The sequence below is a fragment of the Carettochelys insculpta genome, unplaced genomic scaffold, assembly GCF_033958435.1.
Source record: "Carettochelys insculpta isolate YL-2023 unplaced genomic scaffold, ASM3395843v1 scaffold_0038, whole genome shotgun sequence".
Classification (NCBI taxonomy): Eukaryota; Metazoa; Chordata; order Testudines; family Carettochelyidae; genus Carettochelys; species Carettochelys insculpta.
Genome location: NW_027439075.1, coordinates 219,156 through 225,000, shown reverse-complemented (window position 1 = coordinate 225,000; position 5,845 = coordinate 219,156).

Here is a 5,845-nt window from a genome sequence, read left to right as displayed (position 1 = left end):
TTCTCTCCCGCCTGGGACCGGGGTTGACCTGTTGTCCCTGCCGGACTTAGAAATTTTTTCTCTGCCGCCTGGGACCGGGGTTGACCTGTTGTCCCTGCCGGACTTAGAAATTTTTTCTCTCCAGCCTGGGACCGGGGTTGACCTGTTGTCCCTGCCGGACTTAGAAATTTTTTCTCTCCCGCCCGGTACCGGGGTTGACCTGTTGTCCCTGCCGGACTTAGAAATTTTTTCTCTGCCGCCTGGGACCGGGGTTGACCTGTTGTCCCTGCCGGACTTAGAAAATTTTTCTCTCCCGCCTGGGACCGGGGTTGACCTGTTGTCCCTGCCGGACTTAGAAATTTTTTCTCTGCCGCCTGGGACCGGGGTTGACCTGTTGTCCCTGCCGGACTTAGAAAATTTTTCTCTCCCGCCTGGGACCGGGGTTGACCTGCTGTCCCTGCCGGACTTGGAAAATTTTTCTCTCCAGCCTGGGACCGGGGTTGACCTGTTGTCCCTGCCGGACTTAGAAATTTTTTCTCTCCCCGCCTGGGACCGGGGTTGACCTGCTGTCCCTGCCGGACTTGGAGCCCTAGGAGGGAATCGGCCACCAGGTCAACCTCCGCTGAAAGCGGCCACGGTTTACCTGGTGCCCGGGGAGCGAATCGGACACCAGGTCAACCTCTGCTAAAGCGACCGAGGTTGACCTGGTGCCCGGGGAGCGAATCTGACACCAGGTCAACCTCTGCTAAAGCGCCAGAGGTTGACCTGGTGCCCGGGGAGCGAATCGGACACCAGGTCAACCTCTGCTAAAGCGGCCGGGGTTGACCTGCTGTCCCTGCCGGACTTAGAAAATTTTTCTCTCCAGCCTGGGACCGGGGTTGACCTGTTGTCCCTGCCGGACTTAGAAAATTTTTCTCTCCCGCCTGGGACCGGGGTTGACCTGTTGTCCCTGCCGGACTTGGAGCCCGAGGAGGGGATCGGCCACCAGGTAAACCTCCGCTGAAAGCGGCCACGGTTTACCTGGTGCCCGGGGAGCGAATCGGACACCAGGTCAACCTCAGCTGAAGCGGCCGGGGTTGACCTGCTGTCCCTGCCGGACTTGGAAAATTTTTCTCTCCAGCCTGGGACCGGGGTTGACCTGTTGTCCCTGCCGGACTTAGAAATTTTTTCTCTCCCCGCCTGGGACCGGGGTTGACCTGCTGTCCCTGCCGGACTTGGAGCCCGAGGAGGGAATCGGCCACCAGGTCAACCTCCGCTGAAAGCGGCCACGGTTTACCTGGTGCCCGGGGAGCGAATCGGACACCAGGTCAACCTCTGCTAAAGCGACCGAGGTTGACCTGGTGCCCGGGGAGCGAATCTGACACCAGGTCAACCTCTGCTAAAGCGCCAGAGGTTGACCTGGTGCCCGGGGAGCGAATCGGACACCAGGTCAACCTCTGCTAAAGCGGCCGGGGTTGACCTGCTGTCCCTGCCGGACTTAGAAAATTTTTCTCTCCAGCCTGGGACCGGGGTTGACCTGCTGTCCCTGCCGGACTTAGAAAATTTTTCTCTGCCGCCTGGGACCGGGGTTGACCTGTTCTCCCTGCCGGACTTAGAAAATTTTTCTCTCCAGCCTGGGACCGGGGTTGACCTGTTGTCCCTGCCGGACTTAGAAATTTTTTCTCTGCCGCCTGGGACCGGGGTTGACCTGTTGTCCCTGCCGGACTTAGAAATTTTTTCTCTCCCGCCCGGTACCGGGGTTGACCTGTTGTCCCTGCCGGACTTAGAAATTTTTTCTCTGCCGCCTGGGACCGGGGTTGACCTGTTGTCCCTGCCGGACTTAGAAAATTTTTCTCTCCCGCCTGGGACCGGGGTTGACCTGTTGTCCCTGCCGGACTTAGAAATTTTTTCTCTGCCGCCTGGGACCGGGGTTGACCTGTTGTCCCTGCCGGACTTAGAAATTTTTTCTCTCCAGCCTGGGACCGGGGTTGACCTGTTGTCCCTGCCGGACTTAGAAAATTTTTCTCTCCAGCCCGGGACCGGGGTTGACCTGTTGTCCCTGCCGGACTTAGAAATTTTTTCTCTCCCGCCTGGGACCGGGGTTGACCTGTTGTCCCTGCCGGACTTAGAAATTTTTTCTCTCCAGCCTGGGACCGGGGTTGACCTGTTGTCCCTGCCGGACTTAGAAATTTTTTCTCTGCCGCCTGGGACCGGGGTTGACCTGTTGTCCCTGCCGGACTTAGAAAATTTTTCTCTGCCGCCTGGGACCGGGGTTGACCTGTTGTCCCTGCCGGACTTAGAAAATTTTTCTCTCCCGCCTGGGACCGGGGTTGACCTGTTGTCCCTGCCGGACTTAGAAAATTTTTCTCTCCCGCCTGGGACCGGGGTTGACCTGTTGTCCCTGCCGGACTTAGAAATTTTTTCTCTGCCGCCTGGGACCGGGGTTGACCTGTTGTCCCTGCCGGACTTAGAAATTTTTTCTCTGCCGCCTGGGACCGGGGTTGACCTGTTGTCCCTGCCGGACTTAGAAATTTTTTCTCTGCCGCCTGGGACCGGGGTTGACCTGTTGTCCCTGCCGGACTTAGAAATTTTTTCTCTCCAGCCTGGGACCGGGGTTGACCTGTTGTCCCTGCCGGACTTAGAAATTTTTTCTCTCCCGCCCGGTACCGGGGTTGACCTGTTGTCCCTGCCGGACTTAGAAATTTTTTCTCTGCCGCCTGGGACCGGGGTTGACCTGTTGTCCCTGCCGGACTTAGAAAATTTTTCTCTCCCGCCTGGGACCGGGGTTGACCTGTTGTCCCTGCCGGACTTAGAAATTTTTTCTCTGCCGCCTGGGACCGGGGTTGACCTGTTGTCCCTGCCGGACTTAGAAAATTTTTCTCTCCCGCCTGGGACCGGGGTTGACCTGTTGTCCCTGCCGGACTTAGAAATTTTTTCTCTGCCGCCTGGGACCGGGGTTGACCTGTTGTCCCTGCCGGACTTAGAAATTTTTTCTCTCCAGCCTGGGACCGGGGTTGACCTGTTGTCCCTGCCGGACTTAGAAATTTTTTCTCTCCCGCCCGGTACCGTGGTTGACCTGTTGTCCCTGCCGGACTTAGAAATTTTTTCTCTGCCGCCTGGGACCGGGGTTGACCTGTTGTCCCTGCCGGACTTAGAAAATTTTTCTCTCCCGCTCGGAACCGGGGTTGACCTGTTGTCCCTGCCGGACTTAGAAAATTTTTCTCTCCCGCCTGGGACCGGGGTTGACCTGTTGTCCCTGCCGGACTTGGAGCCCGAGGAGGGGATCGGCCACCAGGTAAACCTCCGCTGAAAGCGGCCACGGTTTACCTGGTGCCCGGGGAGCGAATCGGACACCAGGTCAACCTCAGCTGAAGCGGCCGGGGTTGACCTGCTGTCCCTGCCGGACTTGGAAAATTTTTCTCTCCAGCCTGGGACCGGGGTTGACCTGTTGTCCCTGCCGGACTTAGAAATTTTTTCTCTCCCCGCCTGGGACCGGGGTTGACCTGTTGTCCCTGCCGGACTTAGAAATTTTTTCTCTCCCCGCCTGGGACCGGGGTTGACCTGTTGTCCCTGCCGGACTTGGAGCCCCAGGAGGGGATCGGCCACCAGGTCAACCTCCGCTGAAAGCGGCCACGGTTTACCTGGTGCCCGGGGAGCGAATCGGACACCAGGTCAACCTCTGCTAAAGCGACCGAGGTTGACCTGGTGCCCGGGGAGCGAATCTGACACCAGGTCAACCTCTGCTAAAGCGCCAGAGGTTGACCTGGTGCCCGGGGAGCGAATCGGACACCAGGTCAACCTCTGCTAAAGCGGCCGGGGTTGACCTGCTGTCCCTGCCGGACTTAGAAAATTTTTCTCTCCAGCCTGGGACCGGGGTTGACCTGTTGTCCCTGCCGGACTTAGAAATTTTTTCTCTCCCGCCTGGGACCGGGGTTGACCTGTTGTCCCTGCCGGACTTAGAAAATTTTTCTCTGCCGCCTGGGACCGGGGTTGACCTGTTGTCCCTGCCGGACTTAGAAAATTTTTCTCTCCCGCTCGGAACCGGGGTTGACCTGTTGTCCCTGCCGGACTTAGAAAATTTTTCTCTCCCGCCTGGGACCGGGGTTGACCTGTTGTCCCTGCCGGACTTGGAGCCCCAGGAGGGGATCGGCCACCAGGTCAACCTCCGCTGAAAGCGGCCACGGTTTACCTGGTGCCCGGGGAGCGAATCGGACACCAGGTCAACCTCAGCTGAAGCGGCCGGGGTTGACCTGCTGTCCCTGCCGGACTTGGAGCCCGAGGAGGGGATCGGCCACCAGGTCAACCTCCGCTGAAAGCGGCCACGGTTTACCTGGTGCCCGGGGAGCGAATCGGACACCAGGTCAACCTCTGCTAAAGCGGCCGGGGTTGACCTGCTGTCCGTGCCGGACTTGGAGCCCGAGGAGGGGATCGGCCACCAGGTCAACCTCCGCTGAAAGCGGCCACGGTTTACCTGGTGCCCGGGGACCGAATCGGACACCAGGTCAACCTCCGCTGAAGCGGCCGGGGTTGACCTGCTGTCCCTGCCGGACTTTGAAAATTTTTCTCTCCCCGCCCGGAACCGGGGTTGACCTGTTGTCCCTGCCGGACTTGGAAAATTTTTCTCTCCCGCTCGGAACCGGGGTTGACCTGTTGTCCCTGAAGGACTTAGAAATTTTTTCTCTCCCCGCCTGGGACCGGGGTTGACCTGCTGTCCCTGCCGGACTTGGAGCCCCAGGAGGGGATCGGCCACCAGGTCAACCTCCGCTGAAAGCGGCCACGGTTTACCTGGTGCCCGGGGACCGAATCGGACACCAGGTCAACCTCTGCTAAAGCGCCCGAGGTTGACCTGGTGCCCGGGGAGCGAATCGGACACCAGGTCAACCTCTGCTACGGCGGCCGGGGTTGACCTGCTGTCCCTGCCGGACTTAGAAAATTTTTCTCTCCCCGCCCGGAACCGGGGTTGACCTGTTGTCCCTGCCGGACTTGGAGCCCGAGGAGGGGATCGGCCACCAGGTCAACCTCCGCTGAAAGCGGCCACGGTTTACCTGGTGCCCGGGGAGCGAATCGGACACCAGGTCAACCTCTGCTAAAGCGGCCGGGGTTGACCTGCTGTCCCTGCCGGACTTGGAGCCCGAGGAGGGGATCGGCCACCAGGTCAACCTCCGCTGAAAGCGGCCACGGTTTACCTGGTGCCCGGGGAGCGAATCGGACACCAGGTCAACCTCTGCTAAAGCGGCCGGGGTTCACCTGCTGTCCCTGCCGGACTTGGAGCCCGAGGAGGGGATCGGCCACCAGGTCAACCTCCGCTGAAAGCGGCCACGGTTTACCTGGTGCCCGGGGAGCGAATCGGACACCAGGTCAACCTCTGCTAAGGCGCCCGAGGTTGACCTGGTGCCCGGGGAGCGAATCGGACACCAGGTCAACCTCTGCTACGGCGGCCGGGGTTGACCTGCTGTCCCTGCCGGACTTAGAAAATTTTTCTCTCCCCGCCCGGAACCGGGGTTGACCTGTTGTCCCTGCCGGACTTGGAGCCCGAGGAGGGGATCGGCCACCAGGTCAACCTCCGCTGAAAGCGGCCACGGTTTACCTGGTGCCCGGGGAGCGAATCGGACACCAGGTCAACCTCTGCTAAAGCGGCCGGGGTTGACCTGCTGTCCCTGCCGGACTTGGAGCCCGAGGAGGGGATCGGCCACCAGGTCAACCTCCGCTGAAAGCGGCCACGGTTTACCTGGTGCCCGGGGAGCGAATCGGACACCAGGTCAACCTCTGCTAAAGCGGCCGGGGTTCACCTGCTGTCCCTGCCGGACTTGGAGCCCGAGGAGGGGATCGGCCACCAGGTCAACCTCCGCTGAAAGCGGCCACGGTTTACCTGGTGCCCGGGGAGCGA